Genomic DNA, 16,435 nt, shown 5'->3' with positions numbered 1-16,435 from the left:
CACAGATTCATAACCTTAAGTCATATAAGTTCATGTAGAATTCGAAATTTCCATCCGTTGCTTCTCAAGTGCAGTCGCTCTTGATGCATCATTTTGATTACTGTGACACTCTTCACACTGACCTTAACATGAGACTGACAGACAGACTACAGCGTGTTCATAATGTATGTGTTCGATTTATTTGCAACGTCCGTAGATCTAACCGTATCACACCTTCACTAAATATGCTGTCCTGGGTCCGTCTCAAACCTAGATCATATATGTAACAGATAACTCCTCGCTAGGTTAAAATCGGCAGCACTTTGAAGAGAACAACCGCCAGGATCGCCACCCGTCCGCCGTAAACGAACACGAGATGGCAGCACAGTCGCTAATGCAATTCAAATGGGAATTATGACGTGACTCCTTATGTAACAACTAGATGGCAGCGTAGTAAACCTGACAAAAGTTGTTAACCTCAAAGCCTATAAGCCCGACATATCTGTTACATATATGATCTAGGGTCTCAAAGAGCGAAGAACTATTCACTCTCTCACGTTACTTTTCAATATTCTTCAGAACTCTAACCCTAGCTACTTAGCTTCTCGTTTTCAACATTTGTCCTCATATCACGAAATAGATACTCGCTCACAACACCATATCACACTCACCATTCTAAACACAGAATATCCTTCTACTCTTCATCTTTCACTGTCTCTGCAGCTCATCTCTGAAACTCTCTACCATAACATGTCAGAGATTGTCGGACATTGCCTAGTTTCAAAAATAAACTAAAATTGCACTTTTTCAATTAAAATTCCTTTCAAATATAAGCCCTTTTCTCTGCGATAGTTTTGTAAAAATATATATTTCTTTTCCTTCCTTTCCCCTTTTTTGTTCTCTTGATCACCAGATGAATTTATTATCATATCCTTTTTATTGTGAATTTTATTTAATTTTTGTTTTTCTTTTCTTTTTTATTATTATTTTATTACATTCCATTTTGTTATATTCTTCCTTACGTTTTCCATATTAACTATTTGTACTAAATGAGTTGCTTTTACTATATTCCAATGTATTTTACTTTCTTTTTTTCTATTATGGTATCATTTTCATGTTGTTTAGTGTCGATTTTGTTATGCTATTATTTTTTGTAATATGTTAGTATTTCGTTCTTTAACTTTTTGTTAAATTTTCACTGTTTGTATACTTTGTGACCTGGTAGAGTGTAAGAGAAGGCTCTATGGCCTTAACTCTGCCAGTATAAATATATTATTATTATTATTATTATTATTATTATTATTATTATTATTAATTTTATATAAACTTCTGTGACAGCAAGGAGCACCATAACCTTCTTGAATTAAAATATTTGTGTAATCTTTGGTTAATAAGTTTGTCTAATTAAAATAATCTATTTTATTCGATTTTATATACGATCAATACTTAATTAATTTGTCAGGAAGAGAGTAGGTGTTCAATTTTTGTGTTTCAGTGTTTATCAGACACAGTTCCAGTTATGTGATAAAATCATTCTTCCTGTTAAGGGTTATAGTTAGAATAAATACATGAGACTAGCCAATTACCTTATAGGCTATAGTGATTATAATAAAATATGCCCCAATCGACCCTGAAAGCATAATAATCTAAATAAGATGACATGGTCATGATGATGGTGATGCTGACGTTATGACATAGACGATGACGCTGATGATCATGACAATGACGTAGACCAGCGTTTCTCAAACTATGGTCCGCAGACCACCTGTGGTCCCCGAGGTCTTCTCTTGTGATCCTTCAAAAAGTACAGAAGAAAAAATAAAATTCAAATGAATTGCATATCACACTATAGCTGAAAATCTCAGAGTTTGGAAATTACACATGGCAATCACCTTTCACTTTTTCTCCCAGCACTGACATTTTATGAAGTTTATTACCGAACCTGTCCACCTAATTCCCACTCTACTCTCAGCAACAAAAGAGGGATTTAAAGCACTATGAACGTGGTGTTTCTCGCCATCTTTTCCCTGCACATCAGTTGACATGCGGCTAAGTACATTGGCATATCTTCCAGATGTATTCTCAAAACATAACGAACTAAAGCTCTCTCTACAAGGTAATTCTTTGACTGTTCTCAATACACATGAGAAAATAGTGTTCGATAGGAAACTTGGTTTGCGGGTCAGTTCCATAAAACAGAGGATTTTTTTCACTATTTCCAACCCTGGAGTCTTTTTTTTTTTTGTTGAAAATGGTTTCATTTTTGGAAAAAAATTATGCAATGACGTATGTTCGCATCTCGAAACTTTAAGGTCACAATTTGAAACTTATTTTCCAAGCAAATATGACGAATTTTCATGGGTTTGTGGCCCCTTTCGTTGCGATATTGAAAATAAACTTTCATTGAGTGAAAGAGAACAGTTAATTGAACTCTCAAATGCCACCAGACTTAAAATGAAATTCCAAGCGGAATGTATGGTTAATTTCTGGACCTTATCACAAGTGAAAAGAGAATATAGTGAATTGTACAATGGTGCTTTACAGATTATAATTCAGTTTGCTTTTACGTATCTGTGTGAGCAAGGGTTTTCGAAAAATCGAAAGAGAATTGGGAGAACAAATTTAAAAGGTACGCAAAACGCGTCCTTGCAAGGGGTTGGGGGCTGTACAAAACTAAGTATGTGAGCTCCAAGCCTGTTGGCCACTAGTCTCACTCCGGGTTACGCTGCTCCACTGAAGGAGCTCTAGAAAATTTTGAAGGGGAAGCCGAAATTGGACGTAACCTCTTAGGTACCACATACGCGAGTCATCACTAACTCTAATAAAAACAAAGTACCGAAATCGACTCGATGTATGTGACGATCTCCGACTTAAGCTTACCAGCATACATCAAAATATAGAACGACTGTGCGAGATCGGCAGGCTTATCCATCTCATTAATGTGAGTACCAATATTTATTTATTTTGTTTAGTTAATAAGTTAAAGATTATCCAAACTCTAATAGCCTTGATTTATTAAAAAACGAAAATGAATTTTTTCTATTGAGATTAATTTAATTAGTTAATACTAATATAAAATTAAATGAATTACATTAATTTTAATTTATTAATTTTGTTTTAAAATATAAATATACTGCTATTAAATTATGCTACAAAAATTATAAATTTGCTTTCGAAGGGAACAAGAGTAAGGTGGTCCGCATAACTGTTCTGACTTAAAAAAGTGGTCCCCACTTCAAAAAAGTTTGAGGAACGCTGACGTAGACGATAATAAGAAAGATGACTACTATGACGACAGTTATGATACTTATCTAGGTTTCGTACTAACACCTAAACTTGTAAGCACACTTCTCCCTTCAAATTAATCGTCCCTTACAACGCGCCATAAACGGGTAGGCTCGTTCCCCCACAGACAAGGGTCAACCAGACCAGAGCCGAATGTGAAGCGACCCCAGGGACGGGTGTTGTGGCGCCTCACGGAACAGGAACCTGAGTCGATCACATTTCAACTGTTGCATAATCTCATTAAGAAAACGCGAGCGTCACAGAAACTAAAGCAGGAATAACATCACGTGACCAGCCATGTTTATTCTATTTATAAATGAGCCGATTTGTTACATAAAAGATAATATATAATTTAACTTCCTAACGCAGGTAACAACAAACGTGGTTGTCATGATAGCGCACAATGTCATACGTAGGCCTAATAGTCAACAACTGTACTGTACTCCAACCACGACAAAGTCTTTGGGGACTGAGACGAAGCGGGGTAATGCTGTGAATGAATGTTGATGTCATAAGATGTCATAAGGTCACACACGTGGGTACTCGTATCTCTATTGACTAGCTTTCACAGCACAAACAATAACATTGATAAACACATATTGATACTACCCTAGTTACAAAATTAGATCACTGTTAATCTCCTGGTTTTTTAATCTCTCCATACAGGAACTAACATGTGGAGGAGAGCGCATGGTTTTTAAACTGACGTTGTAACCATAATATTATCTACTTCGCTCCAACAGATGACGCTATAGTAAGCACATTCCTTTCACGGTTGATCTCTTGGTTGGAGAACAGTGTATATGTTGCATTATATCTCAGCCTGTGACTGACCGTTAAGTTTCAAGTGGCTTATCTTGGTCGTCGGTATTAGAGTATTAAAAAAACAGGCAGACACAGCCGCAAGTTTCATGCGTGAATACGCAGGGTTTAAGCTAGAAAATAAATAATTGTCGCAAAAATGCACAAATGGAAAATTATATTTGTGCAAATTGCGAAAAGCTTCAATATTACAAATAGTTCCACAGAAAAATAAAATTAATAAAGTATGGAGAAACAAAAAGTCATGTAATTTGTTTCTTATAGTTTTATTATTTTCAATCCATCTTACCACACTCTAGGTATACTTATGTAAGTAAATCATTACACGTAGGTGTGTTTAGAATCTATTACTGCTGAATTTACATCACATTAAAGTACGTTATTTTATGAGCACTCTAAACATTGAAATTCTTTACGAGTAGGCCCTTCAAGATTTATTGTTAACAGAGTGCTAACTTTTCTTTACTGAAAGGCGGTTTCTAATTCCAGTTTTTACTAGATTCATGCAACTAAATCCTCGATCACAATTTACAGAATGCGATGGAATTATATAAATTAATTAGAAGAAATTGTTCACTTGACTTACATGAATTGCACCAACTCTTTGAAATCCATTCCTGAACATCTATTGCTCAATACCTTTTAGAACATTGACCAAGCCATTAACATTTCATTTAAATTCAGATTAGTTCAAACATATCTCTGATTTCATTTTCTCCATTACCGTCTTCGTTTCTGAAGTCCAATGTGGTTGTCGCATTTTTGCACATTTACATTCAAAGTTTGTTGCATTTTTAAAAGTAGAATAACAAAATGCGACAAATGCGACTGTGGTTTAAACCCTGTGAATACGTCTTTTGGAATGAGTGTAGAATGTAAAGTATCCATTCATTGTAAGCCCACTCCCATTTGTGCTTCATATACCTCGACATTGTGAATTGCCTCTCTTAACTCAACTTTACTCGCGACTTTTTCTAAGTTAACTTCTCAACTGCTGATTGTTGCTCAATTTAGATTGTAGCCTAGTTTGTTATGAATCGTTTGACACCACTGTGAACGTTCTAGCATCTCGCATTGAGTTACACTGTCTCGGCTGCTGCGCGACCTCCAATTCGTGCAACTTCCTCTTCCCGCGTATCGTTAGACGTCACCCGCTTCAACTCAAGGTCACGTTGGGTACATTGATCCTTCGTCTGTCGATCGACGTATTGGAAAATGTATTTTAGTTTAGGAATTATAGGCGCAAAAACTGGCCTGAAAATATATCGGTCAACTTCCTGGGATGACACCCTAGTACTGGACTGAACTTATAGACGTATTCACGTCAAAATCAAAACAAAAGATATCTGGATTTTTCATTCCAATGCTCTGATCACTGCTTGTCTGATGTAAGTTGAGCGTTTGAACATACTTTTTCTCACATATTAGTACATATTTTTGCTATCTGTGTTCCCCTCTCCGTAAACTGTGACGTTGCACAGACGGAGAGATATAATACAAGATCAGTACAGACCGAACAAATGAAGTATACCTACAAGAATATGCAAACAATGAGAGCTCTGTAGTTGACGAATATATTACCATCACTGCCGCTACCACCACTACCTGTTTGTTTTCGGAATGCCAATAGAGATGATGGTACTGTTTTGTTTAGATAGCTTGGCCGGTGTTATGTGCGAACATTTGAGTAGAGGTGATATGGAGTGAGTCAGTTTCTCAGCATATTCAGTGGGACAGGAGGGGAAAGGAGAAGTACATGCATGCTGACGGAAGTTATAGCTATAATGAAAAAAACTGATCACGTATCTGCACTCCATGAGCGATCACAGTTTTTTTCACTCACTGCTATTCAGTCACACTTAACACAGTGCAGTCTTCTCTTTTGACCCTTCCACTCACAATAAAGTAAACTACAATGTATTTATTGGTTCCATTAAGGTACTAATGTTTTTGCAATAGTTAGTATACTACGCAATTACACAAGGAAAGAAATGAACTGTACAAAAGTTGCACAGGAACTAACCCATACACCCTTTTTTTTTCTTATTAGCTCCAAATGAAATTTCCTGGTTTACTGCGCAGAATGTTATGAACGGCCAAGCTATCTAAACACAACTTTACTGTTGTGGTGTTTTATTTAGTATTAGGGTATGAGGACGGATATAAGAGGCAATGGAGTAAACAGCAAACATATACATTTCCTGCCAGCTGAATTGATTTCGAATTATGCTGTCAGTAATCCTACAGCAAAACAGTTGTTCATAAATTGTATTCGTGTGTGTGACGGAATCTTGTAATCACGACAAATTAAACATTACACAAAATCATGGTGATTCAATGTTTCAAATGTGTAAATGTAATTCTGATTATTTTATGGCGAATATAAATAAATTCTAATGGGCTCTACTTAATAGAGCAACTGAAACCAGTCCTTCTACAAGCATACTACTTGGAATAAGCAACAATTATTATATGTTTAGAACTTGATAGATGTACGGAAAGAAACTTGACGTCTAATGAATGATGCAGTAGCTTGAGTCTTAATAATTGAAATTCCTAACATAACAATTACAAACGTTAATTATGTACAAGGTTTAAATCAGATCTAAGACTGACTACTTTTAAAAACTTCTGATGTTTGTGAATGTGATGAATATGAAATTTGAAAGCATAGTAATTTTAATTTTACACCAGCTAAACTCATCTTCTTCATCATCATCTCATCATCTGCTCCGGTTAAAAGAGCATTTCTAACCTCGCGAATAAAATATTTTAAATTCATCGTACACTTTTATGTAACACATCAGGGTTTCTCCCTCGTAGTTTTGCGGAACACTTTGAGTTCCACGAGAGACAGCTTCGTGATTGAGAAAAAATTAATAAACAAACTTGTATTTTTACTTTACATGCCACGCAATGCTAACACTCACAGAGGTGTACAATTAGCGTACAGCAAATGTTTGCATAAATTATTTCCAGATTACATATTTATGCATACTACTTCGGCTTTTTTATACTAAAAATCATAGTCTACCACGAAGACATTCTTGGCCTGGTAGGAAAACGATTGGAGGCATTTCAATGTTACCATAGCTACAATAGCTTCCTGCCTTGAAGGCGAGCATATGTAGAATTCATTACTGCGTATATATTTCCGTGTTACAGGCAACACAAACTAAAATAAATTTACAACCTTTAAATCTACCGAAGTACTTCAAGAAACATTATCGGTAGCTTTCATTTTCGAATAATCCACTTCAAATTCGCGTTGATATTGTTATAAGAAAGTCAAATTAATGAATGACCCAGCACTGCGATCCCCAGGATCATTTTCTATCCTCTGGAAAATATAGAATATTTCGCTAACAATTTTATTGGCCCAGGCCAGATACGACAATGTAACGATCAAAATATATCATAGTCTAGAGTTAAATTAGACAAATTTTAATTTTAATACACAAAGTAAATTTTAAAATTTACATCAGAGAGGAGCCTGAACTTTTCATTAGAGTATTTAGGTCGTATGGAGGAATTATTGCAATGCTTGAACTGCGAACATTTATCTTATGCTACAGATGTCCTCTTTGGACAAATTGTTGGCATGCTAGCCACTAGCACATCCCTCCTATCAGCATGCAATCAGGGTTTATGAAATCCGGCTTACAGGAGTTTTCAGCTCATGAATGGTCTTATTGAAACGCACTCAAAGACGTTAACAACCAACCTCACAGACCACACGATTATCAGTCAACACGTATGTTATTTTGTATTACAGTTCGAAATTCGTTGGATATTTAAATTAAGTAATTCATATGTCCTAAGTAACGAGAAAAAAGTCGGGATAGGAGAAGAAATTTCAAAGGAAAATGGAATAAGGAGAGGAGTACGACAAGCATGCTCTGTTCAACATCTACTTGAAGGATTTAGTGAAGAATTGTTTTCAGAACATGGGAAGGGTGATAGTAGGAGGAAGAATAGACTGCATAAGATTTGCTGATGATATGGCATCGTTAGCAGAAGAGGAGGTGATACTAAGGAATATGCTACTGGAGCTAAATGATAGCTATGTGTAGTTTGGGATCAAGATAAAATGCAAACTATACGAAGACCATGGCTATCGGAAGAAACTTAAAGAAGGTAAAGTTGCGAATTCGAAATGAGGCAGTAAAGTAAGTGGACAGTTTCAAATACTTGGGTGTACCGTAAGTATAATATGAGCTGCTGCAAAGAAGTTAAAAGGAAGATAGCAATGGGAAACAAAGGTTTTAATAGATAAGGGAGCATCATCTGCGGATTTGTGAAAAAAGAACTAAAGAAGAGTATAGTAAAGTGCTTTGTGTGAAGTGTGGCATTGATGGAGCCAGAAACGTGGACATTGCGACGAAATAAATAGTAGCATGTAATCCGTTTCCATAGATCTTAACACATATAGAATTGTTTAGTAGCTTAGTTATGGAGAAAGTTGTTTTTGGTCTGCATGCATATATATATATATATATATATATATATATATATATATATGTATAATTCTGCATATAGGCCTACAGTATGTCGAACATTTAACACGGCTACCAGTCAATACGATTGCCAGTCAACACGATTGTCATTTAACATGTCTGCCAGGTCAACACGCTTGTTGTCAGTCAATATGATTAACATTCCACATGCCTGTCAGGCACTCAGGCAACACGCTTTTCAGTCAACACGATTACCTTCTACACGATTGCTAATAAACGTTTGTCAGTCAATACATTCGTCGGTTATTACGATTACCATTCCGAACGACTCCCAGTCATTCCATTCCATACGATTGCTAGACAACGTTTGTCAGTCAACACACCCGTCAGTTATCACGATTACCATTTCGAACGACTCCCAATCATTCCATTCCATTCCATTCCATTCCATTCCATATAACTGCTAGACAACGCTTGTCAGCCAACACATCCGTCAGTTATCGCGATTACCATTCTGAACGACTCCCAATCATTCCATTCCATATGATTGCTAAACAACGTTTGTCAACCGACTCACCCGTCAGTTATCACGATTACCATTCCGAACGATTCCCAATCATTCCATTCAATACGATTGCTAGACAATGCTTGTCAGGCAACACACCCGTCAGTTAACATGATTACCATTCCGAACGACTCCCAATCATTCCATTCCATACGAATGCTAGACAACGCTTCTCAGCCAACACACTCGTCAGTTATCACGATTACCACTCCGAACGACTTCCAGTCATTCCATAAAATTACTAGCCAAAGTCTGTCAGCCAACACACCCGTCAGTTATCACGATTTCCATTCCGAACGATGCGAGTCAGCATGATTACCATTCCACACTAATGTTCGCCAACGCTTGTCAGTCAACATGCCCGTCAGTTATCAAGATTACCATTCCAAACAACTACCAATCAACACGATTACCATTCCACACGATTGTAAGACAACACATCCTTCAATCAAGGCGCCAATCAGTCAATTGATTACTATTTCACACGATTTCTAATTAACCCTTGTCAGTCAACACACCAGTCAGTTATCACGACTACCATTCCAAACAACTACCAGTCAACACGATTACCATTTCACACGATTGCAAGACAACACGTCCGTCAATCAACACGCCAATCAGTCAACCGATTATTATTTCACACAATTTCTAATTAATGCTTGTCAGTCAACACATCCGTCAGTTATCACGATTACCATTCCAAACAACTACCAGTCAACACGATTAACATTCCACACGATTGCAAGACAACATGCCCGTTAGTCAACACGATTGCCAGAAAACACGCTCCTCAATCAACACACCCATGAGTCAACACGATTACCATTTCACACGATTTATAGTCAAGGCTTATCAGTCAACACATTCGTCAGTTAGCACGATTACCATTTCGAGCTATCAGCCAACACGATTACCATTCCATACGATTGCAAGACAACACGCCCATAAGTAAATACTATTGCCATACAACATGTCCGTCAATCAACACGCCCATCAATCAAAACGATAACCATTCCACATGATTACTGGTCCACGCTTGTCAGTCAACACACCCGTTAGTTATCACGATTACTATTCCACACGATTACAAGACAACATTCCCGTAGGTCAATACGATTGCCAGACAACACGTCCACGTCAGCAAAAAACACATCAGTTATCACGATTACCATTTCAAACAACTATAATTCCACAGATTACTAGTCAACATCCCGTCAGTTGTCGTGATTACTACTCCAAACAACTACGAGTCAAAACGATTTGCAGACACCACTCCCGGCAATCAACACGTCCATCAGTCAACACGATTACCATTCCACACGATTGCTAGTCAACACATCCGTCATTGAACACGATTATCATTCCACACGCTTGTCAATAAACACACTCATCTTCCAACAAGTTTGTCTGCCTATACGCTTGCCTGTAGGTCTATACGTATTTGATATTTTATGGAAGTTGAACGCAAGATCTGCACTGCTACCACTGTTCATAACCTCTGGAGAGGAAAGTGTGAGATAATAAAAATCAATGGGTGTATTTGCAGCTCGAAGATACTAAAGGGGTAGTCTTGTTCAATTCCCCGACCATCAGCAGGATCTTATAGCCTATATCGTTCTGTATATCACAGATCTCGCTGAGTAGGCATCTCCGACCGGCGAAAATCCATGGTTTAAAGTTATTAGTGTCACATATCTCCATTTTGTACCACTCCCTACGTCATTGTGCACCATATATTATTATAAAATAATATATGAAAGTGGGGGGAAAGGTAAGTAATATGGAAAATGGTGGTAGAATAAAATGTTTGAACTTAAAGGAAACGAGAGAAACCCGAGAAAGTCTCTCATCCTCCTATGTTAAGTACCAGAAATATAATTTCAATCAACACATAAGGGTCTAATGCGAATCCACAAATGGCTTCTGTGAACGAGTCTCTCCGTTAACATGTCTGTCAGGCGTCTGTACCCTATCCGTCTTTGTCGTTCTTAGAAAGATTTTAATCTCTGCTAAACGATGGGACGAATTTTGCTTGTATTCAGAATTCAGGAATAAATTCATCTGCAAAACAATAGTACTTTTTTAACGAAATGGCAACTTTCTCGAAATGGAATAAACAGTTTTTTTTTCGTTATATAGTAAATAATGCCAAATAAAATAGAACGTCTCAAAAGTATTAAGATGGTGGTAAGATTCCTATCTAAAAAAAATAACCTTCAATTTAAAAAGTTTTGAAAAACAACTACAAATTTCCTATCGTAAAATCGCCAAGATGTCATATTGCGTTTGTCATTTTGAAAGTAAAACAATAAATGGTGTGTTACCGATCAATAAGTGAGATAAATATCGCATTTTGATTTGATAAAGCACTTGCATCTGATAACATAGTTATTTTACAGTAGCCGTAGCTCATTGCGCGTCCCTTCCTGACCATGCAGGCAGCATAACCATGACGTAAAGTGAGCGCGTTAGATAACACACGACCAAAAGAAGACAAGAGGCTAATAGATTCTAGCAAAGAGAGAAAAATCTTCAAATTTCTGTGGGGAATTGAAACTGGATATGCTGCATTTACATTAGCTATATACGAAACGCTGCAGTTCTAACAACGTAAGTTGATGACGATGATAATTGATGATTGGTTATGATAATAACGACGATATTAATAGTAATACTACTACTACTACTACTACTACTAATAATAATAATAATAATAATAATATTGATAATACATTTTATGAAACGTTAGAATTTACTATCAATTAAAATGCATAGGACTATTCAATTACGATATTTTATTTTTAAAAATTTGAATTCAATTATGTGAATGAAAAATTAAAATAACCAATTTAATGAAAATTATAATTATCACTGTCAAATATCCTGCTAATACCAATGTTTCATAATCTCATCTACGAAATCCAATGCTTTAATTCTTTCATATTGGCTTCAGAAATACAGTATGGAGTAAGTGTTTGTAAACTGTTTTATTATTATTATTATTATTATTATTATTATTATTATTATTATTATTATTATTATTATTATTATTATTATTATTATTATTACCCAGAACGGTTTTTAAATCGTATTCCCATACTAATTGTAGGTAAAATTTTCACAGTTCCAATATTTGATTTTAAACGTTGAGTTTCGAACCATTTTACAGCTCGTTAATAAGCCGAAATCACGACTCATCTCTATGTTACATTATAAAATTGTTTTCCTTCACAACTGAAACTTAAAATGAAAATAAATTGTCAAAGTGTCCATAATTTTTTCTTCAATGCACGAAGCAAATTTACACAAAAATAGGAGGAAACTATTACTACTACCTTTGTTATTATTATATTATTACCACTATAATCACCAGCAGCATTCATCAACTTAACTCCTCACCACACATTTTCATTGGGATTCATATCTTAATCTTCGAATTAAATACATGACATAATTCATCCTTTTTATTTGAATTTCTAATTACATCTTGTAGATAAGTTAAAACGCTTTTATGGTGAATTCATCCATATCTTTCGATTACGACTCACAACGAACAAAACCTATCACGAAGTTTCCATTTTTGAAATTCGAATACAGAACAAGTACCTGGTAACTTGCAGATGCTGCTCACACGGCGCCGGGGATCGCCATGGCGAGGCGAGGCGCGGGGCACACACGTCGGTCAGTCTCACAGCACTGGCAGGCAAGCCCGGCCAAACAGGGTCTCACACGCCCTCGCGTCGTCCGAGAGTTTCTGGCGTCCCCGCAGCACCAGCGCCGCCACCAGCTTCGACCTGGTTCGTCGCCATGGCAACCAGCAGCTCCGTCACAAACAGCGCAAGAAGGAAAAAAGGGGCCGACAAGAAAAATTGCACGGAGGAACAACTCGGACAGACAGACAAGATGGGACTGGCTTTTTACGCGACTCTTACCGACAGTCGGTAGCTGTATCAACTGGCGAGGTTTGCCAGTCAAAGATGATGGACGACGATCAGTGTGAACCTACAGCAGCAAACACGGTGACAAATCTCGAAATCTTTCAGCTTGTCGCTGGATATTCTGTTAATCTCCAGTGACATATGGAAGTACACATGGAGCATAATGTAGCATATTATGTAGTAACAGTTCATTTAACGTTATTTTTAATTAAGGCAAAACATTTGTGAAATTCTTAAAATCTACTCTACAATTTTCATCCGATCAACTTGAAAATTTGACAATATCAGTACATTATCATACTGATATTACAAACAAATTACCAGCAAGCAAGTAAAAAATGCATTACAAAATTAAAAGCTTAAAACAACAAAGAAAAAAAAATTTAAACAACAAAAATAAAGTGCCTGAATAAAGGATTATCGTCATAGGATAAATAAAGTAATCTAAAATCACCTTTATTACATTTAATAGAATTAAACTATTACCTAAAATATAAAAAAAATGTTGTGCACCATACACCAAAATGTATCCTAAACAAAACATTATATTAGAAAAGTTAGCTAAATAAAGCTAATGGGTTCATACCCCATACCCATGGGTGGGCAACTCGTGCTCTCAAAGTGTCAACATAATTTCAATGCAGGTAGAACGGACTCTGTACTAGCTGTACTGTCAGTGTGCGGTTCTTTCAAGACACAAGTTCGATCGCGTCTGCAGTAAGTGGCGGCTCGTTTTAAGTGAAAAACAATATAATTCCCAGATCATTTCCCTTTAGTTACGAGGAAAAAGAGATTTTTTTTTATTAAGAAGAGAGGTAAAGCTTATATTCTATTACACTTTCTTACGCATGACATTTTATGTTACAAATAAACAGTAAAGGTTTTAGTAAAGAAATACTGTCTGCATCTGCTTTAGAACAGCTAAAGGTAAAAATGAGATATTAACAAGCTGAGATTGGTATCAAATATCATTAGCACGTTGTGCGTGCGAGTTACAGAATTGCACGACATATAATCGACTAGATAAGAACATTTATGGATAAATTTGAAATGTGATAGTATCAAGTAGAACATAGATAACTTCATTTTCTTTGGCTATAAACTATCTTGAAGAGTGATAAGAAAATCTTCTTATCGAATATAAGACCCTACTTCAAGACCTACAGCAGAATTCACTGCTAAGTTTGGAGAAACAGTGACAATTGAAAAAGAATCGAAATTTTTCTGAAATATTTTTTGCTTACGCCGATAGAAAATCCTGAAAATTTATAGTTTGAATTAATAACTCTACAGAACAGCACGCCACTCAGATTCCAGCAAAATCAGGAATCGAACTGTTCGTAATGTTGCCTAAGTAGAATTTCCAAATATATTCTTTGCTTCCATATATACCGTATGTGCTTGAGGCAGAGTTTAATACAAGAAAGAAGTGTAAAAGCTCTCAAAGTAAAAAAGAGCTCAGAAGTAAGCTTATTTCATCTGCCGTGACATGTAAAAAATACTTCCTTGAATTTGTTATTGTTTGCGAATACAGACTATTACCTTTCTGAGAACAGAGGAATACTCTTTAATGTATAAAGACTTGTAAATTCTAGCGGTCTTCGTTTCAAATAAGGCATATAATAAGAAATATTAACAAATAGTATAATAATAAATAAGTGTTGCAGCTATGTTTATTGTATCTTGAAAAGGTTGTATTCAGTTTGTGTTTCCAGTACTAAACTAATTTACAAAGCTAGAAAATAATATAATTTTGTTATGTGTTCAGGTATAGTCTGTCTAAAATTGCTATAATTATTGTACCATGCGTCATTCTGAAATTCAAATCAGGGAATAGATATCACGACCACCTGCATGAGCCGCCAGAGCGCACCGTGGCTTTTGCAGCGAAACTACAAACAACTTGTAACTGCTGCGGCTGGCTCCGTCTGCCTTTCTCTCTTTCAAGGTTTTTTTAGCACTTTGGGAGCACGAGTTGCCCATCCATGCCCATACCTCTCTTCTCTAATGACCAACAATTCAACACAAATCCTCTTATCAACAACTCTAATAAGAGTTATATTAATTTCAATTTCATCTAATTCATGATTAGGGGCATGAATAGGGTTAGAAATTAATTTATTATCATTTATTCCTCTAATATCAACCAACAAAAATGTATACACAACAGAAGCTTCAATAAAGTACTTTCTTGTACAAGCTTTAGCATCATCAATTCTGCTATTCCTAATTATTAGAAAATCAATAATTGAAGAATTATACACAATATCTAATAATCACTTAACATCAATAATTATTAGTACACCCTTTCTATTAAAAAGTGGTCCTGCTCTTTCCATCGGTGATTTTCAAGCATTATAAAAGGGAAAATTTTGTTAAGCTGTGTCAAAAAAATTTTGAGATTTTCGTTTTTTATTTTAAATGTTGTTACTTTTGACTTGTTATTGAAGTGCTCCTCGTACAAAATAGTTTATCATATGCGACTTAAAATTTTATTTTGAAATTACAAGACCAATATAAACAAATTGATCAGAAGGTTTTGATTAATTTAAATTAGATTAGTAGAAAATATACTTTCCTTACATGTTAATAAATTTTTCAATTTAGGAATATCAGATATGAATAGTATTTAATAACAAATGAAAATAGTATATTTTTATGAATTGCATATCTGTTTTTACACTTTTATATCTAACGCTCTCCTGAAAATTTAAGTATATTACTTACAATTTGTAGTACGAAGAGCATTTTGGAAACTGAAAAATGCTGAACAAAATAATCGACAACAACGAAGTTTAAAATTTAACAATGAATATCAGTATAGTATTTCAATCCAGCAGACTTAAAACTCGCTATCATCAAAATTGAAAAATTAGATTTTGACAGCTGTTAAATGGACAACGCTCACACATACATCATGAAAACTTTTTTTAAACCAAGTTTAACCCAACAAATTCCTTTGGTAAGATGATTCTACACATAGTAATGGTGTATTAAACTGAAAAAAAAAAAAAAAAAAAAAAAATCCTAAAATTTTCACATTTTTCACCAGAGCGTCTCTTTAAAGTCTTCTCAGAGAATGTTACATATATCTACAGAGTGTCTCAAAAGTGATAGCAAAAATAAATATAAAGCACACATAAGGCCCGTTACACACTTGAAGAGATCTCGCTAGCGAGAAATGTGTAGCGAGAAAATTCAAAGATTGATAGCATGGATTCAAATGGACGTCCACACTCTGGAAGAGATTCTCGTTCGAGACGAAAAACTCGAGCGAGTTTCTCGCTGAAATCGGTAGCTCAGCGAATTTTCTTGACACATTTATCAAATATGTTTGACATTTATACTCTTTATGACGATTGAATGTAGAAAAGATGATATCAAGGTGG

The 16,435-nt window shown here is 35.5% G+C and overlaps 1 protein-coding gene across 1 annotated transcript in view; it reads right to left on the bottom strand.

Annotated features, from left to right (window-relative positions):
* smog (G-protein coupled receptor 158 smog) overlaps window positions 1-12,842 on the bottom strand; it is a 426,301-nt gene extending 413,459 nt beyond the window's left edge. The window contains exon 1 of the mRNA XM_069822646.1: window positions 12,715-12,842. The gene's annotated coding sequence lies outside the window, so the exon portion shown is untranslated. The remainder of the gene's footprint in view (window positions 1-12,714) is intronic.
* Window positions 12,843-16,435: the final 3,593 nt, after the last annotated feature.

Source organism: Periplaneta americana, chromosome 3, assembly GCF_040183065.1.
Source record: "Periplaneta americana isolate PAMFEO1 chromosome 3, P.americana_PAMFEO1_priV1, whole genome shotgun sequence".
NCBI lineage: Eukaryota > Metazoa > Arthropoda > Insecta > Blattodea > Blattidae > Periplaneta > Periplaneta americana.
The sequence above is the reverse complement of the archived record's forward strand: the minus strand, read 5'-3'. Positions and strand labels throughout refer to the sequence as shown.